The following is a 27,524-nucleotide window of genomic DNA, read 5'->3' on the forward strand; positions in this document are numbered from 1 at the left end:
AAAGAATCTAGATCTGTTAGCTCAGTTTCTAGACTTGTGTAAAAGGATCATGGGTAAAAAACAGCTGAAGAAATTCAAGGAGTAAGACTAGATGATTAATTTATATTAGAAAGTGGACCGAGAACTGCTTATAAGAAAGGGATCAATAGAGAGGAAAGAGCTAAATGAACAGTGTTTTATTGTGAATTGAGAAGGGATGGAGATAGAGAGTTCAGGGCAGGTGTAGAGTCAGGAGAAACATTGTAAGCAGAGGAATTGGGAAAGAAGATGGTAAGAAGCAGCTGTGGAGTTTGAAATGGATCTCTTTTTATTTTCTTTGAGTTTCAATATGTTAAGATTTAAGTTACTTTTTACTTACGGTTTTTTTTTGTGTTTTGTTTTTTTGTTTGTTTGTTTGTTTGTTGAGGTTAGACTTGTTTCTTATATGTGATGCCATTCCAGCACTGGACTCATGGAGGCTGAACATTTATTCAGGTAATAATAGGTAACATTTATACAGCACTTTCTATGTACCAGGCAACAAGCTAAATGCTACTATACCTGTATTCTTAATTTAATCCTCACACAACCTCATGAGATTGGAAGAGTTATTGTACCCATTTAATAGATGAAGAAATTGAGACTCAGAGACTATATCAATATTCAGTTCAGCTGAATTAAAACATAAGGAAGGGCCGGCCCGGTGGCTCAGGCGGTTAGGGCTCCATGCTCCTAACTCCGAAGGCTGCCAGTTCGATTCCCACATGGGCCAGTGGGCTCCCAACCAGAAAGTTGCCAGTTCGATTCCTCGACTCCCATAAGGGATGGTGGGCTCCGCCCCCTGCAACTAAGATTGAACACAGCACCTTGAGCTGAGCTGCTGCTGAGCTCCCGGATGGCTCAGTTGGTTGGAGCACATCCTCTCAACCACAAGGTTGCCAGTTCCACTCCCACAAGGGGTGGTGGGCTGTGCCCCCTGCAACTAGAAACGGCAGCTGGACCTGGAGCTGAGCTGCGCCCTCCACAACTAAGACTGAAAGGACAACAACTTGAAGCTGAATGGCACCCTCCACAACTAAGATTGAAAGGACAACAACTTGACTTGGGAAAAAAGTCCTAGAAGTACACACTATTCCCCAATAAAGTCCTGTTCCCCTTCCCCAATAAAATCTTAAAAAAAAAAAAAAAAGATTGAAAAAAAACATAAAGAAGGCTACAGCTGTAGTCAAAATGAGGGGCAGTGGTAGCTTGCATTAAATGGTGTCATTCCTTACCTGGTATAAATATCATGAATGTAAAGTGGTTTTGATTGACTGAACTTCACCCAGTTTCCATAACTTTTTTCCTCTAGTGAATGCATCATACTTTTTGTTTGCCTTTAAAACAGTGGTAAAGAAAAATCCAGCTTATAGTTGTAACTTTGTAAAGCTTTTCTAAGTTTTTAGAGAGTAGATAAAATATTTTGAAATAATTTAAATTTATTTGAGTAAATATCTACAAAAGGTAAATATCTATAACTGGGGAAGTTTTTTTCTTCAAAATATATTAATTCTAAAAATATAACCCTAACCAACATCTCAGGCTATGCATTATCTTTGTAAAGCCTTCTCCTTTAAGGAAAAAAAAAATGGTTCTGGTTCTAAAGGGAGATTTCATTGCAATACGATTTGTTGCAATGTAATTTAACCTAGAAATAAGCTATAATCAAAAGGCAGAAAATGGCTCATTTGCAAATTAAGAGACATGACCTATCTTCACCTTTTTCACCCAGTTCTCCAACCCCTTTCTCTGGAAACCATCAGCTTGTTCTCTGTATCTATGAGTCTGTTTCGTTCGTTTACTTTGTTCTTTAGATTCCACATATGAGATCACATGGTATTTGTCTTTCTCAGTCTGACTTATTTCACTTAACATAATACCCTGTAAGTCCACCCATGTTGTTGCAAATTTCATTCTTTTTTATGGCCGAGTAATATTCCATTGTGTATTTATGTATCATCTTTTTTAGCCAATCATCTATTGATGGGCACTTAGGTTGCTTCCATATCTTGGCTATTGTAATAATACTGCAGTGAACATAGGGGTGCATATATCTTTTCGAATTAGTGTTTTGGATTTCTTCGGGTAAATACCCAGAAGTGGAATTGCTGGATCATGAGGTTATTCTATATATTTAATTTTTTGAGGAACGTCCAAACTGTTTTCCATTTTCCCTAGTGGCTGCTATAACTGGGGAATTCTTAAGAGGTGATTAATATAGATAGTAGGAGTCTTTTTGGTTGATTTTGTTACACTTGAGATGCTGTTGCAGGTCCTTTTAGCTTTAAGGAACCTTATTAAGTTTCTTGTAGGAGCTTTGTTGGTGTATCTAAACGCTTATTTGCAGATCTCATTGATTGTAGTACTTGTCAGAACTGGGAGGGTTCTAACACTGTCAACTGAAGATCAGTCAAAAATGAAGATTAAGCATCTCTGAAATTATAATGTAGGTTAATGGAAGGATTTTTAAGTTTAAAAAATTCAAGTTTATGTGCTAAACTTTGAGTGGTTTTCCATGTTTAATTTTGCCAAGTGTTGTCTCTACAACAAGGTAAAGTAAAACTGCTTTTATTATTACCTTACCAGTTACTGAGTGGCTAACATAGTACATTGACCTATTTCTTCTTTCCCCATCTTTAAAAAAAAAAAGCTTAATTGAGGTATAACTGATATACAGTAAACTGTACATATTAAAAGTATACAATTTAAGTTTTGACATAAGTGTTCACCCATGAAACTATCACCACAACCAAGATAATAAACATACTCATCACCCCAAGTTTCCTTATCCCCATTTGTAATCCTTCCCTCAACCTCTATGGTCTTCAGGCAACCACTGATCAGCTTTCTGTCACTATAGCATAGTTTCCATTGTCTAGAATTTTATATAAACGGAACTGTAAAGTATATACTCTCACATTTATTTATTTTGGTTTGGCTTTTTAAATTAGCATAATTTTATTTTGAGATTTATCTCTGTTGTTGCATGCATCAATAGTTCATTTGTTTTTATTGCTGAGTAGCAATCCGTTATATAGCTGTAACAGTTTGTTTACCCATTCACTTGTACATTTGTGATGCACATTTGGGTTATTTTCAGTTTTCCACAATTCCTAATAAAGCTATACTATGAATATTTGTGTACAAATCTTGGTATGGACATACACTTTTTTCCTCCAAGTTAATTTCATTTTTTTTAAATTAAGATGAAATTCATATACAATTAACAATTTTCAAGTCCATGATTCAGTGGTATTTAGTATATCTTCAATGTTGTGCAACCACTAGCTCTCTAGTTTTAAAACTTTTTATCATTCCATAAACCACCGCATTAAGTAATCACTCCTCATTCCCTCCTCCTCCTGGTAACCTACAATCTGCTTTCTGTATCTATGTATTTGCCCAGTCTGGATATATCATATAAAAGGAATCAGACAATATGTGTCCTTTTGTGTCTGGCTTCTTTCATTTTAGTATAATGTTTTCGAGGTTCATCCAAGTTGTAGCATGTATCAGTACTTTGTTCCTTTTTATACGTGAATAATAGTCCATTGTGTGGATATGTCACGTTCTGTTTATCCCTTCATCAGTTGGTGGACATTTGGATTGTTTCCACTTTTTGGGTACTATGAATAATGCTTCTATGAACATTTATCTACAGGTTTTTGTGTAGACATATGTTTTCATTTCTCTTGGTTATATACCTAGGAGTGTAATTGCTGGATCATGTGGTAACTCGATGTTTAACTTTTTGAAGAACTGTCAAACTGCTTCCAAAGTGGGTGCAGTGTTTTACTAGCACTGTATGAGGATTCCAATTTGTCTGTCCTCACAAAACATCTTGTCTGTCTTTTTGTTCTAGCCATCCTAGTGGGTGTAGGTAGTATCTCATGGTTTTGATGTACATTTCCCTGATGATTAATGATGTTGAGTATCTTTTCATGTGTTTGTTGGCCACTTGTGTATCATTTTTGAGAAATGTGTATTTAAATCCTTTGCCTTTTAAAAATGAGATAAATTGTCTTTTTGTTACTGACTTGAAAGAGTTCTCTATTCTGGGTACAAGTTCCTTATCTAATATATTATTTGCAAATATTTTTTCCCATTTTATGAGTTGTCTTTTCACTTTGTTGATGGTATTGTTTGCAGACAAAAGTTTTAAATTTGTTAAAGTCCACCTATCTATATTTTCTGTTGTTTATGCTTTAGTGTTGTGTCTAAGAAGGTTTTGCCTAACCCAAAATCGTAGAGGTTTATTTCAAAGTTGTTGTTTTTTAAAGAATTTTCTAGTTTTTGTTTCTTACATTTAGGTCTGTGATTTATTTTGAGTTAATTTTTGTGTATGGTATGAAGTATGGTTCCAACTTTATTCTTTTAGGTGTGGATATCCACTTATCCCAGCACCATTTGTTGAAAAGACTATCCTTGGCCTGTTTGATTGTCTTGGCATCCGTGTCAAAAATCAGTGGAGCATACAATGTGGAGAGATGTCAAGTAGCTGAGTGTGATACTTTGGAGGATGAGTTTGAATTTATATTTTAAAAGGAGCTTATGATATTTTTTTTCTTTCCCTGAAGCACCCAGGAATGTTCTTAATAAAATAACATTTATATAGAAAAGTGCCTTTCACATTTAATAAAATATTTAATATTTTATAATGGAAAAAAAAAAATCAGTGGAGCATAAATGTAAGGGTTTATTTCTGGGCAATAAATTCTGTTCCATTACAACACTGTTTTAATTATTTTAGCTTTGTGTAATAAGTTGAAATCAGAAAATGTGAGTTCTCCAATTTTGTTCATTTTCAACATTATGTTGTTATTCTAGGTTCCTTGCATTTCCATGTGAATTGTAGGATCAATCTGTAAATTTTTCTGCAAAAAAGCTAGCTGGGATTTTGATAGAGATTCCAACCCATGAACGTGGGATATCTTTCCCTTTATTTAGAGCTTCTTTAATTTCTGTCAGTAATAGTTTGTAATTTTCAATATACAAGTCTCACACTTTTTTTACCCTACCCTGTTACAATTATTTTGTTAAATTTATACCTAAGTATTTGATTTCAAATTTATACCTAAATATTTTATTTCAGTTACTGTTGTAAATTGATTTTTTTCTTAATTTCATATTTGGATTGTTCATTGTTTGTGTGTAGAAATACAATAGATGTTTGTACATTGACCTTGTATCTTGCAACTTTGCTGAACTTATTAATTTTTAGTGGATTCCTTAGGATTTTTCAATACAAGATCATGTCATCTGCAGAGATAGTTTTACTTCTTCTTTTTGAATTTAGATGCCTTTTTTTTTCCTCTTTATTGCCTTATGCTCTAGCTAGAACCTCCAGTGGAGTGTTGAGTAGAAGTGGCAAAAGTGGATATCTCTATCTTGTTACTAATCTTAGGGTAAAGGTACTCAGTCTTTCACCATTAAATACAGTGTTACTTACGGGCTTTTGTGGATCCTCTTTATGATGTTATTTCCTTAGTGATTGCCCTAGGAGTTACAATTAACATCTTAATTTGTAACAATGTAGTTCAACTAATACCAACTCAATTATAATAGTATACAAAATTCAGTTATAGTAGTATATACTAGTATACAAAACTTTGTGCCTGTATAGCTCTGTTCCCTCTCCCCTCTTTGTGCTATGCTATTGTCATACAAATTACGTCTTTATACATTGTGTGCCCACTAATACAGATTTATAGTTATAGCTTTATGCAGTTGTCTTTTAAATCAGATAGAAAAAAAGTTACAAACAAAAAATACATTTATACTCTTTTACATTTACCTATGTAGTTTTCTTTCCCAGTACTTTTTATTTCTTCATTTGCATTTTAGTTCTTGCTTATTGTCCTTTTATTTCAGCCTGAGTGACTTTCTTTAGCGTTTCTTTTTTTTTCCCCCTCCTTCTTCCACCTGCTCCCCCCCACTCCAGTTCAAGCCTTTGTTACTCAGTCTAGTTGTGTAGGACACAGCTACCTGGCTGGTATTGTGAGTCTTGCACTCCCCCCCCCCCAGCTGAGGCAATCGGTTGCCAGTTGGTGAGTCGCTCATGGCAGCTCTTGCCAGCTGCCAGCCACTCATGCTGGCCACAGGCCTCTCCTGGCAGCACTCGGCAGCCCACAGCAGCACACACTGACCTCTAGCTGCTCATGGCAGGCCAGCTCCAAGGAGAGCCGTTGTTCACAATCTTAGCTATAGAGGGCACAGCCTACTGGCCCATGTGGGAATTGAACCGGCGACCTCGGCGTTAGGAGCGCAGCACTCCAACCACCTGAGCCATCAGGCTGGCCCATCTTTAGCGTTTCTTGTATACAAGGTCTGCTGGTAATGAGTTCTCTCATTTTTATGTAGGAATGTCTTAATTTCTCCTTTGTTTTTAAAAGATACTTTTGCTGGATATGGAATTCTTGGTTGACAGTCCTTTTCAGCTCTTTGGATATATCTTCCCATTGCCTTCTGGGTCCATGGTTTCTGAGGAGCTTCTTGGATTTGCAGGTTTAGTGTTTTTAATCAAATTTGAGAAATGTTTGGCCATTATTTCATTAAATATTATTCTCCTTTCTCTCCTCTCCTGGGACTCCCAATAGGAATTTATTGATATGCTTGATGGTGTCCTACAGTTCTTTGGGTTTTTTCTTTTTTTAAATGTCAGATGTGTTTTTCTTTTTTTTTTTAAAAATAAGCAACCTGATTTATTTATTTATTTATTTATTTATTTATTTATTTATTTATTTATTTATTTATTCCCCCTTCTTCCGCCTCCCCCCCACTCCGGTTCAAGCTGTTGTTTCTCAGTTCAGTTGTGTAGGACAGCTCCCTGGCCCATGCTGGTGTTATGAGCCTTGGGCTCCCCCCGGCTGACGCAGTTGGTTGCCAGTCATTGGTCAGCCGCTCACGGCAGCTCTCTCCGGCTGCCGGCCACTCATGCTGGCCACTGGCTGCTCCTGGCAGCACATGGTAGCCCACAGCAGCACACAGCAGCTCACACCGACCTCCGGCTGCTCACTGCAGCCCAGCTCCAGGGAGAGCCGTTGTTCACAATCTTAGCTGTAGAGGGCTCAGATCACTGGTCCATGTGGGAATCAAACAGGCAACCTCAGCATTAGGAGCACGGTGCTCCATCCACCTGAGCCACTGGGCTGGCCCATTCTCTGGGTTTTTGATCCTTTTTAATTTTTCTTTCTGTTCTTAGACTGGATCATCTTAATTGACTTAGCTTAAAGTTTGTTGATTCTTCTGCCTGTTCAGATCTTGTGTCAAACCCCTCTAGTGATGTTTTTTATTTCCTTTATTATACTTCCAAGTCCAAAATTTCTATTTGGTCACTTTCTATGATATATATATATATATATATGTATGTATGTATGTATGTGTGTGTGTGTGTGTGTGTGTGAGACATTGTTCTCAAACTTCTTCTTTAATTCTTTAGTCATAGTTTCCTTTTCTTTTTTTGATCTTATTTAAAATGGCTGTTTTAAAGTCTATCTAATAAGTCCAGAGCTTGGGATTCCAAGTTAGTTTCTATTGATTGCCATTTTTCCTGTAACAGGCCACACATTCTACTTTGAGGTAATGTTATATATACTGCTTCATGTATCATATAAGAACTTTATAATAGTATACTTCTGTTCCTTCCTTCCTGGTCATTGCCCTACTCTGGTCATACATTTTACTTGTATATAAATTGTATAATATATTTTAAATTATTCTTGCTTTGAATAGTTGATGATTAAAATATACATATTAAATAATGATCAATAAAAAGGTTTTATATTTACCCACATCATTGTTATGATTTCTGGTGCTCTTCATTCCTTTGTGTAGATACGTAATTCCATTTGTTATCATATTCAGCTTGAAGGACTACTACAGGTCGGCTGGTGATTAATTCTTTCAGCTTTTCTATGTCTGAAAAAGTCTTTGGCCTTCATTTTTTAAAGATGTCTTCTGTGAGTATAGAATTCTTGGTTGATAGTTTTTTCTTTCTTTCAGTCTTTTAAGATGTTACTCCATTGTCTTTTGACTTAAGTAGTTTCCAATGAGAATTCTGTTGTCATTTTTGTTCTTGTATATATGATATGTCTTTTTTCTCTGGCTGCTTTTAGGTTTACTCTCTATTACTGCTTTTAGGTAATCTGGTGAGTGTCTTGGTTTGGTTCTTTGAGCTTCTTGAATATGTGTATTTCTAGTTTTATTCCAATTTGGAAACATTAAGTTATTATTTTTTACATATTTTTCCCTCTCTTCTTTGTAAGTACCACTCACAAATATATATGAGGCAATTTGAATTTATCCCACAATTTACTGGTGCTTTGTTCATTTTATTTTATGGTGTGTTGTTTTTTTTTATTTCTGTTTTATTTTGGTTAGTTTCTATTGCTGTGACCTCCAGATTTTTCTCCCTGATTTGTTCTGTTGGAATTTCTAATCTGCTGTTAGACTTATATAGTGTATTTTTATCTCTAACATTTCAGAGATTTTTTTTTAACTTATTCTACTTACCATGTTTACTTTCTCCTTTAGATTTTTGCATATATGTATTCCTCCTTCACTAATTCTGTAACCTGTATAACTTCTCAGTCATTTATTTAAACTTTTCATTGTGAAATAAGTGGAATTTACAGGAAGTTGCAAGAAAAGTGTACAGCATTGTTCCATGTGGCTTTCATCCAGTTTCTCTCAATGGAGCAACCTGTATAACTATAGTACTATTTCAAAACTAGGAAATTGATATTGATACAATCTACAGAGTTTATTCAGATTTGACCAGTTTTACATGCACGCCTATGTGTTTGTGTAGTTATATGGAATTTCATAATGTGTGAATTTGTCTATCTACAACTACCTTCAAGATACAGAACATTTCCAGTCCCACAAGAATCCTTCCTGTTGCTCTTTTATAACCACACTCACCTTCCTCCACCCCATTCATAAACCTGTAACCAACCCAGGCAACCACTAATTTGTTCATTTCTATAATATTATCATTTCTTAATGTTGCTTAAATTGAATCATACAGGGTATAATCTTTTGAGAATGATCTTTTTTTCTCACTCAGCATAATTCCCTTGAGATCCATTCAAGTCATTGCATGTATCAGTAGTTTGTATCATTTTGTTGCTCAGTAGTATTCCATGGTATGGCTATCCAAAGTTTGATTAAGCACTTACTTATTGAAGGACTTCTGTGTTGGTTCCAATCTTTGGGTATTATGAATAAAGCTACTATGAACATTATCGTTTCTTTTGTAAACTTAAGTTTTTATTTTCTGGGCTAAATGTCCAAGAATAAAATTGCTGGGTGGTATGATAAGTGCATATTTTATTTTATAAGAACCTGCCAAACTGTCTTTCAGAGTGACTGTACCATTTTACATTCCCACCAGCTATGCATGAGTGATCCAGTTTTTCTGCATCCATATCAACCTTTGGTATGGTCAGTGTATTTTATTTTAGCCATTATGATAGATGTGTAGTGGTAAGTCATTGTGGTTTTAATTTGCATTTTCCTAATGGCTAATGATTTTGAATATGTCTGTTCATGTCTTTTGCCCATTTTCTAATGGGATTGTTTCTTTACTGTTGAGTTTTCAGAGTTCTTTATATATTCTAGGTATAAGTCCTTTGTTGGATAAATGGTTTGCAAATATTTTCTCCAATCTGTGGCTTACTGTCGTGAACACTAGGCTCCTTTGCCTTCTCAGACTCTCATTCCTGTGTTCTCCACTCAGGTTGCATCTTGGGTTTTGTCTGGGTTTTCTCTTGAATCCCCCTTTCTTTTGACATTACTTGGAAACTCTCTCTAGGCATTAAGCTTGGGTAATCATAGGGCTTTCCTTGTTTGTTTTCCATGTCAGGAATCACTGTCCTTCATTGTGTGATTTTCAGTGTCTTAAAAACCATTGTTTCATACATTTTATCTGTTTTTTAGTTGTTTGTGCCAGGAAGGTATATGTGATCCCTATTACTCCATATAAATGAGAAGTAAACCCCCTCCCCAAACTTTTTAATAAATTAGGAATACTCATTGTTACTAACTTCTATCCAATAATTCCTTCCTTTATGAAGTTCTTAAAAAGGGGGGGGGAGGGAAATGGAGGCTGAATATAACAAAAAAATGCTTCTGCTGTTGTTCAGTGTCCGTTGAAGCCTACCTACTTCCAGAAATCTCCAAATCAGATACAGGCTTAGAGCTAGAAATAGGTCATTTACTATAGCACAAAATGATAGGAAAAGATTTTAGTGACAGCTTGTGTGTGATAATATATCCTTTCTTGTTTCTTTTCTTGAAAGAATGGTCATATTTATAAAATCACATTTTTCTGTATTTAAAGGGTACAGTTGACCAGTTAAAGCAGCCTGTCCAGCCTAAGTGCACTAGCTAGGTAATTCTCCTTTGAACTTTATTACTAGTTGTAGAGCTTATGTCAGAGTTTATGATGATTTTAAATATATACTAGGATTCCTTAAAGATTTATCTCTGCATTTCAAAGTTGCACTTAATCTCTTTAAAAACTCAGAGAGATATTATGTTGTCATAGGACTACATAGTTATTGACCACTTGAAGAAAATATTTTCTGGAGTCATTTTGTGTAATTAGGGCACATTTCAATAATTAGATGACTGATCTCTGGGAATCTGCTAGAGCCACGTTTGGAATAGAGCTTCTTCCTCTTCTTGTGCCAGTCTTATCAGGAAAGTTTCATTTCTATTTCTAGTCTATCGCTTCTGCTGATGAACCAAGGGCACACTTGGTATATTAGTCCGCTGATTTTCACAGTGTCTGTCATGTCGTCTTGCACAGAGTGGTTACTGAGTATGCGTTGGATGAATGAATGTCTCTTCGTGAAGTTACTGCTTCAGTCAGCTCCCTTCGTATATTTCATCCAGGATCTTTCCTTTTCTTTCCATCTCTGTCTTTTGTCATTTTACTTGTTTGCATTCCCTTCAGAGGGTGAAGAACGAAGGCAAAGAAGATGAACCTGAAACCATTGTATCATTATGAGTGACTCTGATAAGAAAAAAGTATGTGAGAAGAGATTGAAACACTTGGCTAAAATGAGTTAATGCTGTATTTCATTTAGCCATTCTATTTTTTCCCTGCCGTTACCAATGGTGGATTGGTTCTTTGCATTTTCTTCAAAGCCCTGACCAGCTTTTTCTCTCTTTAATTTATAGCTAGTCATGTGCTCTTTTATGTTTTGTTTTTATTTATAATATTTATAACTTTTCCTCTATATGACGTCTTCCTCCTCTTCTTTATTCCTTAAATACTGGTATGTCCTGAGGCCTCTCCTCACCTCTCTAGCCTTTTCTGCTGCTAATCTGCCACTGTTCCCTTGAAAATCCAAGCTTTCAATTATTATCAGTTTGGTGGTCTAGATACCCAGTCTCACTGGTGTAACTGCCTATTGGGCACTTTGACTTTGCCATCCCCTGGGTACGTCGCATACGAGTGCGCCAGGCTTTAACAGAACTTAATCATCTTTCTTTCCAAACTGGTTTATTCTTCAGTATTCCTGTCTCAGTGATGGAAATACTCAACCCAGTTGTTCTTACAAACTTTTTGGTATCAGAATCTCTTTATACTCTTAAAAATTATTGAGGCCTCTAAAAGAGCTTTTATTTATGTGGGTTACACCTATCAATTTTAATGCATCAGAAATTAAAAATTGAAAAAAATTTAAAAATATTAATTCACTTAAAAATGGTAATAAATCCATTACATGTTAATTAAATAAAAGCAATTTTGTTTATGAAAAAGTTTTCTAAAACAACAAAAGTTTGTGAGACGTCTTTGTTTTTTTATTTTTATTTTACTTTTTTCCCTTTTCCTCTCCCCCCCACCCCCACCCACTCTGGGGCAAGCCATTGTTTTCAATCTAGTCATGTAGGACACAGCTCCCTGGCCCACGCTGGTATTATGAGCCTTGTGCTGCCCCCCTGCCCCCCCCCCGCTCCCCCCGCCAGGCAGTCGGTCACCAGTCGTAGGTAGGCCACTCATGGCAGCTCTCTCCGGCTGCCAGCCACTCACGCTGGCCACTGGCCGCTCCTGGCAGCACATGGTAGCCCACAGCAGCACACAGCAGCTGGTGCCAACCTCCTGCTGCTCACTGCAGCCCAGCTCCAGGGAGAGCTGTTGTTCACAATCTTAGCTGTAGAGGGTGCAGCTCACTGGCACATGTGGGAATCGAGCTGGCCAGCGACCTCAGCGTTAGGAGCATGGCACTCCAACCACCTGAGCCACCGGGCCAGCCTGTTGTTTATTTTTACAAATCTTTAATGTTGGGGTTAATAGATCACAGATGGATTCTAATATCTGCCTTTTTATTCAATTCATTGTGATATTTCAAGTCAGGGAGCTTCTGGAAAATACTATTGTATACCTGTTGAGAGCATGAGAGTGAAAAGGGCAAGAGAGTCTTAGTATTATTATAAAAATGGTTTTGACCATGCAGATCCCATGAAAAAATCTGGGAGATTCCCAGGGGTCCGAGGCCACACTTTGAGAGGTGCTTTTCTCTCCGGTCACCTGGCTGTCCTCTTAGACTTCTCCTCACCCAATCATCACATACATCTCATACATCACTAAATCGTAATGATTCTAGCTTCTTAGTGCCTCTTGGGTCAGAGTCCCCTCATTCTATAGCTAATTCTATTTCCTAGCTGGTGTCTCTGTCTCTATTTTATGTTCTTTCTAAGCCATCCACATGTAGCAAAAGTAATTCTAAAACAGAAACATGATAAAGTAACTCTTCTGAAACTCCTTTATAAGTTTCTCATCTTTAGTAAGTACACAAGATATTTTATGATCCTGTTTCCACTAACCTCTAGCTTCCTCTCGGGCCACTTTTCTGTGTACCTCATGCTATAGCTTTTTTTATGCAATACTTGCCGTTCTGAGAAAGCATCATGGTGACCCATACATCAGTGTTAGTAATATTATTGTGGTTTTGGGTTCACACTATGTTCCTGGCACTGTTATAAGTACTTTATATATATATTACCTCATTTAATCGTCACACAGCCTTCCAAAAGAAGTACTCCTGTCATTCCATTTTATAGCTAGGAAACTGAGGTTTAGAGAGATGAAGTAACTTGCCTCAAATCATCCAGCTAGTAAACATGGAATCTGGGTCTGTTTCTCCACTTCTCTGTTTGGTTAAATACTATTTGTCCTTGGGGATTAGGCTTAAGCATCCCCTTCTAACGAAAGCCTTTCCTCCAGGATGATTTCGATGCTTGCTCCTGCTATTTCCGTTTAACTTTGTGAGCAGCTCTAGCTACATTATACATACAATTTACCTGGTTTGTCTCCTGCACCGTTGACGTTCCTGGTAGGTACAGAAAGAGAACTTCATTCCCCTGGCACACAAACATTAGATTGCATCCAAGAATATTTGTCTCTAAGAGGAAAATACACATTGAGGACCTTAAAGCCTAATATCACTCTGGGCCTACTTATTCTGTTCATTGTATGCAAGCAGACCCCTCAGTTTCAAAGGAACCATAAAACAGATAATATTATTTCTATATTCTTCCAAGTTTTAAAACTAGTGACCGCCACTCTTGCTGTTTTAATTTAGAGAAGATTAAATAACAACAAAGATAATAGCTGACATTTATTTAAATGCGTTCCGTGTGTCTGATCATTTTACTTGTATATTAACTCATTTACAGTCCCATGAGATAGTTACTATTACCTTTGTTTTACAGATCAGGGATACTGAGGCACCAAGAGATTAAGTAACTTGCCCAAGATCACACAGCTTGTAAGTGGCAGAGCTGGAAATCAAATATCTAAAACTATACTGTACAGAATACTGAATGGTCTTCTTTACTCAGGATCCCATAATTATATTCTTTGTTAGGATAAAGGTAAGTGAGGATTAAAGGTAAAATTATATTGGCATAACTCTGGAGTGGTGATCTGATAGAAAATGATTTAGTATAGATTTTTTTAAATGTGTTTTCTTTTTAAAACAACGTTTTCCTTTTTGGGGGGTATGAATGGAAAGATTTTTCATTTTATCTTTATCACAAAATCATTATCACAATTCTGAGCTTCCAGCCCATTTAATTCCCACTTTTCCAGTGAATAACAACAAGAAGTTTCTCATTTTAGTTGGGATTTAGGCGGTTGATAATCAGTTTTCTTCTCCCTGAGAGTTACATTGGTTATTTCCAGAATCCTGATTCCTTTATTTATTAGCTGCATCTAAACTTTATCTGCCCATAACTCCTTTTTACCCCCACAATCCCTTGAGCATTGCAGTGGATGTTTAATTTTGAGAATACTAATTAACTTCAGTAATTACACACCTTGAGGCATTTCTAGACATGTATAGCTTTGCATTTTTGGTCTAGAATAGGATGTATTGGAGATTGTTGGCTTTTGTGTCCTGTTTTTTTTTTTTTAAAAGAAGGCTTTGAATTTTGTTCTGGGAGGAGTTATGTTAATCCAGGTAAGTCCAGTCATAGAATTTAGAGCTATTGGGAGTTTATTTCGCCATTGCCCGGGAATAGCATACTTGTCTTTTGCTAATAGTATCTTGAGATCACCAAGAGTAGTTTTTCTTTAAGATGATGCCTTATGTGGTAGATGTGTTTCAGAATCAGACCAATATGGAGGATGCAATTTTATTAAATAAGCTTTTGATTAAGTACCCAGGCTAGTTTTGGGATTTGTGTTACAGAAAGCACATCTGCAACATGTCCCCCTTTTTGACACACTTTTAATTTTCAATATGCAGGATGTGCTGCTGAGCTACCTTTTCCCCAGCCATTATTGTCTACCTGAGAGTGTCATGTATAATGTTGTCAAGGTCATTTCAGTTTGTTTCAGAATAGATGTGATTCCAAATTATCTACTTCCTCCACAGTATTCTAACCTTTGGTTTGGAAACTGGTGTACATCAGAGAGAGAAGTGTATTCAGGAGATTTGAAAACCAAAATATGTTTTTGAGAATGTGATGGGGTATAGGATATAGTTTGTAGACTTGCTTTGAATTCTTAAGAGTTGAAGGGTTGACCTGTGCAAGCAAGACTCAAGGGAGTTAGGAATAAAAGCATGAGAGACATGTAGAAAGGTGCATTTTTCCTAACTTGCTCTTTTGGATTTCTTTCTACTATAGCCCATAATATTTGGAGCTTAAAACAAAAGCTTCAGTATAATTTGGTTAATTGAATTATCCTCTCTAGTGGGATTATGTGTGAAATTATTGAGTATTATTAATATCCCTGTGCAGGCAGATAACGAAGCAAAGTTGAAGAGAACAGAAATGTCCTCAAATTAAAGATATACTTGAATGTTTTTATTAACTTGATTCTTAAGGAAACTGTTCTGAAATTAGAGGAAACAGCTAAATGAAGTAGCCATATACTATAAATAACTCATTTTCTCGTTATGCCAGGCTTATTTTCATATTATATTGATGTTGGGGTGTCATATAACCACTCTGTATTTGCTTTTTGTAGTTAATGATTTATTAACAAATATTCGTTGTGCCAAGAACTGTCTGAGATTAAGGGATATAGCGGTGAAGAAAAATGAAAAATCCCTGCCCTTATAAGCTTACATGTTTTTCCAGTTTGTAGATATAATTTACATGCAGCTATGCATAAGGTTAAGGTGTACCACATAATGACTTGACATACATATATTGCAAAATGATTACCACAATAATCGTTTATGTAGTACAAAAAAATAGAGCTTACGTTTTAGTAGGAGAAATGGTTTTAAGAAAAATAATGCCACTAGATTTCCATGGAACAATGACAGAAATCCCTGAAACGAGACGCACAAATGGCTGTGTTTTGATTGTAGTTTCTCTGAAATTGGCTCTACGATTTTTGCCCTTTTGGTCCCTTTTTGTCCATACTAGGGAGAGGAGTGGTGGCAGAGCCAATAATAATAGCCTTAGTTTGTCACAGATTTGCTGTACATCAGACACTCTGCAAAATTACTTTGAAACTTATTTCATCACATTAAAATCCTATTGAGGTTTTAACTATCTTATTTTACAGTAAAGTGAGGCTTACAGAAGTGGTTACTATAATAATATGAGCTCACACAGCTGGTATGTGATAGAATTGATAGGCCTGCTCCTAATAGTTTTAAGTCCCACGGCAAAAGCATGAATGTGAATACATATTCCGTGTGTCTAAATATTTTAAGTTATAAATGAAGATTTTAAAAAAAATTTCTCCTCCTACTTAGACAGGTATATTTTCATAATGACCTAGGGGCCAGAATTCTTAGACTCCTCAAACTCTGAGACAGGATGGAACAGTGCAGTCTCGTCTCCATCTGTACCCCTCTCATCATCTGCCCTTGTCCACCCTTCAGACCATGGAATGTGTGTAACAGTGGGTCTTGTCTATGGAGAACAGTTAGAGATCTACTGAAGGCTCTGGAAGTGGGTTTGGGACTGCTTGGGCAGGGAAGTCTGAGATCCAGAGTATAGTTGGAGGTGATAGAGTCAGACACTTTAGATAGGTGTGTCCCCTTGGTCCCAGGAACATCTTGCCCTGAGGGAATAGACAAGTCAGAAGGGAAGAGAGTGGATGTGTCTAAAGTGTGAGACTCAGAATCTGGTTCACTTGTCACAACCAATGGTGGTGGTACTAGTGCCAGGACTCAAACTCAGGTCCGTCTGACCACATTGTCTGTTGTCAACGATAAGAAAGCCTGAATTTACAGAAAGAGCAGAGATGGAGTGCTGCCTGGTGAGTGAGGCAGGGGTGGAAAACAGCTGGTCTGACCATGGTATGTCATGCCTAGAGAAGTGCTTTCTGTGGGCCATGTTGTAAGTGAGCCTGTTTGTTTCTCCCTTGAAAATGCTAGTTAGTGTTTGCTCTTAGAATGTAGAGAATTTAAGAATTGAAAAAACGAAACAAAACAACTTCATCTTATTCCAAGTGCATTCTGACTTTTGTGTAGTTTAAATTGAATGGCACAGCTATGAAGGCGATGTAGTTGATTTTTCTTTTAAAGGCAAGTGAGGCAGAGCATATTGGTCTGTTTATGTATTGGTCTGTAGTTTATACTGAACAAGAATTTCCTCAGCGTTGTTTGTTGCTTAGAATAAAACAGTATATAGGGTCGGCCCGGTGGCTCAGGCGGTTAGAGCTCCATGCTCCTAACTCCGAAGGCTGCTGGTTCGATTCCCACATGGGCCAGTGGGCTCTCAGCCACAAGGTTGCCAGTTCAACTCCTCAAGTCCTGCAAGGGATGGTGGGCTGCGCCCCCTGCAACTAAGATTGAACACAGCACCTTGAGCTGAGCTGCCTCCCGGATGGCTCAGTTGGTTGGAGCGCGTCCTCTCAACCACAAGGTTGCCAGTTCAATTCCTCGACTCCCGCAAGGGATGGTGGGCGGTGCCCCCTGCCACTAGAAAAAAAACGGCAACTGGACCTGGAGCTGAGCTGCGCCCTCCACAACTAAGACTGAAAGGACAACAACTTGACTTGGAAAAAAGACCTGAAAGTACACACTGTTCCCCCAATAAAGTCCTGTTCCCCTTCCCCAATAAAATCTTTAAAAAAAAAAACTAAAACCAACAGCAGTATATAAAAGGACCAGATTATGGTTTATTTTGTATTTGTATTATACGTTATAGGTAAATTAGACATCATTATATAGTCTCAAAATTTTCAGTTGTCTGAAATCGATCTCAGACTTATGAGGAGAAAGTGGTGTATGTGTTGATGGCTGTGGGGAAATGTAATGTCAATATAGGATGTTATTTCTTCATCACATGTTGTTGAGTTTGTAGACTACATTAGGGTTCTGGTCATACTTATAACCCTCAGGACACCAAGTCTTAAGATTGGCTGTCCAGCCACACTATTCATCAGACTCCATACGTGGAGCATTCTCGAATAGATTGAAACCTGCACAGTCCACATAAACCCAGGATCTTGGACTATCCTCATCTAATTGTAAACTTATCAATTCTGTCAGATTTGGAGTTTAATTTAAATCTGTTAAGAACATAACCATGGCATGGCTTCTGTTCCGTTTTCTAGCTACCCTTTTTATTAACAGGTGAGAATCTTGTGTTTGTATGTCTTGTGAGATCAGATCTGTTAGAGGTGGGCAAATGAATAGAAAAATCTTGGATGCTACCATGTTTTCCCAAAAATAAGACCTAACTGAAAATAAGCCCTAGCACGATTTTTCAGGATGACATCCCCTGAACATAAGCCCTAATGCATCCTTGGAGCAAAACTTAATATAAAACCCGATCTTATTTTGGGGGAAACACGGTATGTACCCTCAATAGTAGAGGGTAATTAGTAAGTAAAAGTCCAAATTTATGTTAGACCTAGAACTTGGTGGTATAGAAAATAGAATTTTAACCGCTTTCTAATTTTTTTTAAAACACATGTCTTCCATATGTCATTTGGATTTGTTTTGTCTATGATAACTACTATTGCCAAACAGTACTAATGTTTATTAGCTCTCTTGTTACCAAAGTTGCCAAGTTCCTGAAAAATACTTGTTTTTTTAAAAAGCACATTAGAATTCTGGCATTTGTTTTGAGTGACAGTTTCAGCAGCATCCTGTATTGCAAAGGGCTTGGGAATTTATGTCATAAATCCGTTTTCTCTGACTCCTGATTCTGCCACCTAGGCTCTGTAGCCTGTGGTCTATTTTTAAATCCGGCTGCTGTGCTGTGTATTGCTGTGCTCTGTATTGCGGTAGTTCTTTTCCTGAATTATTTATCATTGTTTGGAACTGAATGGAGCAGTATGTTTTTTTACCACTGCTCATTAGAACCCATGTGTCTGTCTTCAACTTGGTTGACAGATTTGGTTCATGTTAAATCCCACTGGTCCATTCTAGGAAGGCTGCAAGGCAGTGTGGGAACAGGCCACAATCTATGATATACTGTAGAACATTCAGACTTTCAGATTATTATTATTTTGTTTCGGCAGCAGTAGGAAAGGTAGAAGCTATGCCATGTTCTTTCCTTACACTACTCAGAAATAGAGATTGTGCTGTGCTGATTTTTGTGATGACATTTATATTTTTGCAATTGTTGCATTTTTAGGAGAGATAGGGAGGAATTCCTATGAAAAACACAGCATTAAATTTAGATTCAGTTACAAATATGACCCTGATTCTTGGGGGCACTTTGAAATTTTCTGGTCTTGGGGTATGGTTTGTGGGGGATTCATTTATTTTGTTTGGGATTATTTCTTCTCATTGCTTGTTCTCTCACCTTACAGACTGTAGGCTTGGAAAAAGGGTGGCAAAACCTAAGAGCGAGGCAGTTATTTTGAATGATATTTCCTTCCTGTTTCTGTTTTCTGATGCATCAGAACTAGTGTTTCTCTTTTGTCTTCATGTGTTTTATCCTGCTTCCTGTCTTTCATGAAAATATTTTTCTCTCTTGATGTTGCTGTTTTTTTAATTTCTCTTTAATGTCTGAGTACACTACTACTTGTGTATTCTTTACTTTTTAAAATATTTTCCCTTTTCGTATCACTGTAGGCAGAAAGGTGATACCTGTCAATCATTGGGCACTGGAGAAGGAGAAACCTTGTTTGTACCCCTACCCTGTTGGCCATCTCTGAGTTTGCTCATACCTTTTTAAAAAAAGTAATGGTATAGATTTGGTTTCCGTTCTTGGGGTAGTGATGAGATACTTTTATATTTTGAACTAGAACAAGATTTTTGGCCTTCTGTTGGTCAGTGCCACTAACTGTGAAACTGGTGTCTCCCTGCTCAGTGATTCCAGGTGTTGTTATTAGCATTTCACCCCCCTGTGAGAGTAGCTCTCAGTTGCAGAAATTCAGCGTTTCTCAGCAGGACTTTAGGACAGCCCCACACACTGACTCCTCCTGACATTTCATTCAGCTCGTTTCTTTGGGCTGCATCACACAAGTTGAACTGGACTGAATTTACTATCTTTTCCTTGTGTTTTTGCTCTCCTCCAGCTTACCTTGACTCTCTTTGCCAATACATTTCCATGACTCTTTGAAAAACCCATTGCAAAATTACATGCTTTAGGCAACTTAGGAGGAAATCAGAGATGAATGGACATGTTTTTCTCATTGTTTGGAATTTCTGTTGGTTTTTAATTTCACATATATTTTTAAATTCCAGATTTCAATTGAAAAGACAAGAGCAAGTATTTTGTTTTCTGTGGACTCTTGTGAACTGTTCCTGTTGCTCTCTGTACATGGTAGGCAGTCAGCTGCCTCACTGCAGGACAGACTCATTGGATAATAGGGTATCAATGCAGGAAAAGAGGAATCCTAAGTATTAGAGATTCTCTATTTTGTATCTTTTAGAATGGTAAGAATACTAAGACTTTACAGTCTTACTTTGAATTATATTTTGGAGACCAAAATGACAGACTACAAATTTGAAGTCCAAAAAGACATGCTTGGTTTCTAAAACAGCCATCCAAGTTTTGTCTGCATAACAGTTAGAGCATATTTAATACTGGCATGCTAGGAGGGTGGCTCACTTGAGCAAAAGTCTATCCCTGACAGTCTGATGATGTAGTTGCTCATTCTTAATAAATTTGAGTTCACATCAGTCTACTATGAAAGTCTTCTAGTTGACATTCAGAACCAGAATTGCATATTATCTGCAGGGCTGTTAACCTCATTTTATAGCCCCCCATGACACTTTTCATGAGAGTTGGGTTTACCTTAGGGATATTAATTCAGAGCTAGGGTCTCTGACCTTTTAAGAGGTGGAGCTATATTTTATTTCCTGACACTTTTTAGATCATTTGATGGTGTTAGGTCCTGGGGTATGGGGGGAAAAGGTGGGAGACTGGGGGTTCCTGAGTGAAGAAGGCAAGGAGAAAAACTGCTTGAGACTACTTATTTGCCTAATCCTTCAATATGAAATCAATCTCTTGACCATTTGTATTTGTGTGCCTTCTTAGCCCCAATGCCGCTGACTGTGCAAAGTTAGGGAGCAGTCCCCCAAGTCCACCCTCACTCCTGGAACCAATTGCAGTGTTCAAAGGTCCCCAAGACCACCCCTGGGTTCAGTAATTTGCTGGAAGGAATCACAGAAGTCAATAAAAGCTGTTACACTCAAAATTATGGTTTATTTCAGCAAAAGGATGCAGATTAAAACCAGCCAATTGGAAAAGACACATGGGACAGAGTCCAGGAGAGTTCTAAATGCTGAACTTCCGGTTGTCCTCTCCCAGTGGAGTCGTGGACGTCAACTCTTCCTGGCAATGATATGTGCCAGCACACAGATATGGTTCACTGCCTGCTTGTCCCTCCTGAGTTCAAGCTGATACTCTGTGACCCAAAGTCCCCACCATAAATCACACTGTTAGACTATCTGGCACAGATCGAGGCCCCCAGTTAATAAAGACTCTTAACGAGCAAGACATTCCAAAGGTTTAGGATTACTTCCAGGAGCTGAGGCAAAGACCATACCTCTTTTTGGGCAAGGTTAAATTCTTTACTGTACACTGTGCTAGTTTAATCCTTAGGACAAACCAAGAGAAATGGGAAAGGAACTAGTTTAAATTATTTGAATCATGTGAATTTATTTTCTGGTCAAAAAGTTAAATATATATAAATTGAATATAATAAAAAAGTAGATCTAAGTTGATATAGCTCCCAGGCACCTGAGAGAAGCCAACTCAGGTCATCCCTGGTGGAACATACCTCAGCCCTAGCTTCAAAGAATTCCCAAAGATAGATTGCCAATAAATGAGCTAATAACAATATCACAAATAAACAAGTCTCTATGAACAAGTATCAGCAGAAACAACTGATCCAGACTCAGAAACTTCACATACTGGAATTATTTGATATAGAATATAAAACAAGTATATTTAATGAAATAGAAGAGTGAATAAAAACCATGAATAAGAAACAAGAGAATAAAGCAACACTGGTTGGTTTATAAAATAAGCAACTAGATATTTTATAAATAAAAAAATGTAATAATTAAAAGTTAAAAACTCAATGGAAGGGAACTTAAGTTCTAGTCATGGTGTAGTAACAATAAGTTGATTTATGCTCCTGCCTTAAATAAATAGTTGGACAAAATATATTTTAAAAACTGGTTTAGACATTGGACAAGCAGTAGCACAGAACGGTGATACCTGAGAGAAGTGAAACAAACAAGTTGAGTCCTATGGTGACCTCACCTTTCAGCCTGAAGAATGTTTCTAGCCTAAATTACCCAGGATGGGAAGGGATACCCAAACAGAACTGGCACTCTCCCTGGTTGAAGAGACAGAGGTAAAAGTTTTGGAAAGTCAAGGCTAGAATTTTGTGGGCAGAATATTTGAGAGAGGAAAGCATTACACAAAAGAGCAAGAGGTTTCCCCTAAACCTGCACTGCCCAGTACAGTAGCTGCTAGCCACGTCCAGATACTAAAAGAATAGTTCACTTCCTCTGTTGCACTAACTACCTTTCAAATGCTCAGTAGCCATAATTCCATCCTCACAGAAAGTTCTATTGGACTTTAGTACCTTATATTCTTTAGCTTAGTGCTAATCGGTTCATAATTAGTGAGGAACTTAACCCAAGGCCAGAAAAAGACCACTAGAGAGCATTAGGCAGAACAGTTCCTGGAATACAGGGCCACAAATATGTTGTGTTGCCACTAGTCAGAGTAGAAATACCTTCTAACACCTGGGACATTGAGTTGAGTTCTTAGAAGGGTATTGCCTCAATAATGGTGTCAAATTAGCCGTGGTATAAAGGATTTGCCTTGGATTTGCTCAACAAAGCATAAAAGCAAGACTCAGAAGGATCAAATTGTTTCCAAGTCACTGATTCCTAAAACAAAGCTTAAAATTAAAGAAAAATTTAAAAACTCCAGCCAGTAATGCAAAATTTACAGTGTTTGGCATCCAATCACAAATTATCAGATATTCAAGGAAGCAGAGAATACAGTTCATAATGAGAACAACTAGTCACTAGAAATAGGCCTAGAAATGACACAGATGATAGAATTAGTAGACATTGTAACAGTTATAACTATTCCATATGTTCAAAAGCTAGGTGAAAGATGGAGCATGTTAAGTAGATACATGGAAGATTAAAAAATGACCCAAATCAAACTTTTAAAGGTGAAAATTATGTCTGAAATGAAAAATATAGTGGGCAGAATTAACAGCAGGTGGGCATTGCAGAAGAAAAAAATTAATGAACTTGAAGACATAACAATGGAAACATCCAAAATAAAACGTAAGAAAAAGATAAGAAATATACAGTGATAAATGAGTAAGTGAGCAGTGGGACAACATCAGGCAGTCTAAGAATATGTATAATTGGAGTCTCAGGAATGTGGGGGTGGGGACAAAAATATTTGAAGAAATAATGACTACATATTTTCTAAATGAAAACTAGAAACTCACAGATCCAAAGCACTCATTTAAGATTTTCTCTTCATCACTAATTTTAAGCAATTTGATTATGATATTGCTTTAGTGTAGCTCTTCATGATTTTTCTATTTTGGATTCTTTGAGGTACTTGGATCCATGAGAACCCAAAATAAAAATCATGAAGAGAGCTATACTAAGACACAGGTTAACCAAGTTGTTTAAAATTAGTGAAAAGTGAAAGTCTTCAGAGCAGACAGAAAACACACACACACACACACATTATCTACAGAGGTGTTGTAGGGCTGAATTGTGTCCCCCAAAATTCAAATGTTGAAGCCCTAACCCCCAGTACCTCAAAATGTGACTATATTTGAAGAAAGGGCCTTTAAAAAGGCAATTAAGTTAAAATCGGTCTGCTAGGGTGGACCCTAATCCAATCTGACTGTGTCCTTATAAGAAGAGGAAATTTGGATCCAAACACGAGTGCACAGAGGAAAGACCATATGAAGACATAGTGAAAGGGTTGCCACCTGCAAGCTAAGGAGAGAGGCCTCAGGAGGAACCAAACCTGTGACACCTTGATGTTGGACTTCTAGCCACCAGAACTATGAGAAAATAAATTTCTGTTTTTTAAAGCTGTCCAGCCTGGTATTTTTTTATGGTAGCCCTAGCAGATTAATTAATATACAAGGTAAGAATTATGGCAAAATTTCATTAGAACTCAGGCAAGCCAGAAGGTGGTGGAGTGGTAGCACTAAAGTGCTAAATGAAAAACAACAACCTGTAAACCTAAAATTATATATGTGTTGAAAATACCTTTCAAACGTGAAGAGGAAAATGTGCAGAATGGGAAATCTCTAGGGTCAGAGAGTACATTCATGTTTGCTTAGGGCTGAGGATTTGGAGAAAATGGGGAGTTATTTCTAATGAGGATAGGGTTTCTTTCTGGGATGATGAAAATGTTCTAAAATTGATTTTTAGTGATGAAAGCACAACTCTGAGTATACTAAAAGCCATACATTTTAAATGGGTAAATTGTATGGGATAAGAATTTTATCACAATAAAAATAACGAAGATGAAATAAAAGCTTTTAAAAATATACAAGAGCTGATAAAATTAATCACCATCAAATTACCACTACAAGAAGTGTTAAAGGCAGGAGAAAACTATACCAGATGGAAATTTAGATCTACGTAAAAGAATGAGGAGAATCAGAAATCTATATAGAAAATAGTAAAGACTTCTTTTATTTCAAAAAAGCCACTTAAAAGATAATTGACTGTTTAAAACAAAAATAATAAAACTGTGTTGTGGGATTTATAACGTGTAGAAATGAAATGTATGACAGTAATTGTCCAAAAAGTTGGGAGAGGTGAAACAGAAGTGTACTGTTCTAAGGTTATTCTACGTGAAGTGGTATATTACTGGAAGGTAGACTGTAATAAGTTAAAGATGTATCTCCTAAATCCTAAAGAAACCACATTGGGGGGGGGAGCAAACAGGTGTAGTTAATAAGTCACTAAAGGAGGTAAAATTGAATCATAAAAATGTGTAATTAATCTAAAAGACATCCAAAAAAAAAGGAAGATGAACTGAGTGGACAAATAGAAAACAAATAGCAAGATGGTTGACTTCAATCCAACCATATCAGTAATCACATTAAATGCAAATGATCTAAACATTACAATTAATAGGTGGGAATAATCTGATGGCATTTAAAAGTAACGCCTAGTTAAGTGCTATCTATAAGAAACCCACTTTAAATATATTTAAAGACAAAAATAGACTGAAAATACAAGGATGGAAGAAGACATACTAATGTAAACACTAATGAGAAGGAAGCAGGAGCTACTGTCTGAATATTAGACAAAGGAGTTTTTACAGTAAGGAATATTACTATGGATATAGAGCAATGTTTCATGATGAAAAGAGGGTCAGTTCTTCAAGAGTACTAACAATCATAAGTTTATGCATTTAATAACTTCAGAGTACATGAAGCATAATAAAACTGAAAGGAGAAATAGAGAATCCAGTGTAATTGGAGATTTCAACACTACTCTCAATTATTGATGAAAAATTAGACAAAAAAAATCAGTAAATAACTTGACCTAGTTGACATTTATAGACCACTTCACCCAACAACAGCATGATATATGTTCTTTTCTAGTATTAATAGAATGTTTACCAAGACAGACCATATTCTGGACCATAAAAGAAATTTCAATAAATTTAGGATTTAAATATACAAAGCATGTTCTTTTATCATAATGGGATTAAATTAAAAATTAGTAACAGAAAAATATCTGGAAAATTCCCAAATATTTGGAAATTAAATATACTCTGAATTAGACATCGATCAAAGAAGAGTAAGGGAAATTAGAATATATTTTTAGAAGATTGAAAATGAGAATATGACAAAGCAAAATTTGAGGGATGCAATTAATGCAGTACTTGAAATTTATAACATTAAATACTTCAAAAATAGATCTAAAATCATTGACATAAGCTTCCACCTTAAGAAATTAGAAAAAGAAAAGCATATCTAACTACATGTAAGCCGAGGAAAGGAATTTGTAAAGATCAGAGCCAAAAGCATTGAAATAAAAAGCAGAAAGACAATAGAGATTATCAATGAAACCAAAAGCTGGTTCTTTAAAACAAACAAAATTGATAAACTTTTAGCCAAACTTAGAAAAGGAAGAGAGAACACATTACCCTTATCAGAAGGAATGAAAGATGGGACATTACTGATGATTCTACAGCCCTTATAAAGATAATACCACAAACCAGTCTCTGCCAGTAAATTTGACAATGTACATTAAGTGGACAAATTTCTTGAAAGATACAGACTGCTAAAGCTCAATCAAAAAGGAAGAGAGAATCTGAATAGGCTTATATCTGTTACATAAATTGAATGAAGTTTAAAACTTTTCTACTAGAGAAACTCCAGGCCCAAGGTGGCTTCACTGCTGAAGTACTCCTACAATTTAAGGAAGAACTTATTTGCCACTTCTCTATAAACTTTCGAAGAGCTTCAAGAGGAGGGAACACTTACCAACCCATTTTATTAGCCAACCTTACCCTGATACCAAGATCAAAGACGTAAAACTACAGACGAATATCTGTTATGAACACAGATACAAAAATCCTTAACAAAATTTTAGTAAATTGAAGCCAGTATATGAAAAGGACAATAAATCATGATGAAGTAGGGTTTATCCCAGCATTCAAGGTTGGTTTAGCATTCAGAATGCAATGTAATTCACTGTATTAGCAGACTAAAAAAGAAAATAACATAATTAAAAGAAGCATTTGTGTTAAAAACCCAACAAATTAAAAGAACTTCTTCAGTCTTATATCGGCATCTTTGACAAACCTATAGTTAATACTATACTTAATGATGAAATACTGAATTCTTTGCCCCTGAGAACAAAAACAAGGCATGGATGTTTGCTCTACCACTACTTTTCAGCATAGTAATGAGGATTCTCACTATTGCAATAAGCTAAGGGGGAGTAATAAATAGCATATGCTTGTAAAGGAAAAAGTAAAGCTTTTACCACTGCAGAGGGTAGCATCATATGTATATGAAACCATAAGGAATCTACAAAACTAGTATACAGTTAAGTTTTGGAAAGTTGCAGGATAAAAGTCAGTATATAAAAGTCAGTTTGCTTATATACCAAGAAGAGCAATCTGAATTGAAATTATGAAACATACCATTTACAAATAGTATAAAAATACAAAATTTTAGGGCTAAATTTGACAAGACAGATGCAATAGCTGTATCCTGAAAACCACAAAACATTGCTTATGGATGTAAAGATTGAAAATTGTTAAGATTTCAGTTCTTCCAGATCTATAGATTCAATATAATCCCAATCAGTTGATTCACTGACTAATATTTATCTGGAAACACAAAAGGTCTAGAGTAGACGAAACAAATTTGAAAACAAAGATCAAAGTTGGGGAACTTAACACTACCTGATTTCAAAATTTACTATAAATATTTAGTAATTAAGATGGTGTGGTATTGGTGAAACAAGAAACATAGATCAGTGAAAGAGAATGGAAGTCCAGAAATAGATCCACAAGTGTAGGGTCAATTGATTTTTGACCATTACTAAGGTATTTCATTGGGGAAAGGATAAAGTTTTAATATG

The 27,524-nt window shown here is 36.4% G+C and overlaps 1 protein-coding gene across 24 annotated transcripts in view; it reads left to right on the forward strand.

The window, feature by feature from the left end:
- Positions 1 to 27,524, forward strand: part of R3HDM2 (R3H domain containing 2) — a 134,979-nt gene that overhangs the window by 30,401 nt on the left and 77,054 nt on the right. For 15 of the 24 annotated variants that reach the window (XM_074325513.1, XM_074325525.1, XM_074325524.1 and 12 more), the window contains exons 2-3: positions 412 to 474; positions 13,744 to 13,905. The exons of 6 other annotated variants lie outside the window; for them this stretch is intronic. The gene's annotated coding sequence lies outside the window, so the exon portion shown is untranslated. The remainder of the gene's footprint in view (positions 1 to 411; positions 475 to 13,743; positions 13,906 to 27,524) is intronic. 3 more of the 24 variants (XM_074325516.1, XM_074325515.1, XM_074325514.1) reach the window with 3 other exon arrangements.

Source organism: Rhinolophus sinicus, linkage group LG02, assembly GCF_036562045.2.
Source record: "Rhinolophus sinicus isolate RSC01 linkage group LG02, ASM3656204v1, whole genome shotgun sequence".
Taxonomy (NCBI): Eukaryota; Metazoa; Chordata; class Mammalia; order Chiroptera; family Rhinolophidae; genus Rhinolophus; species Rhinolophus sinicus.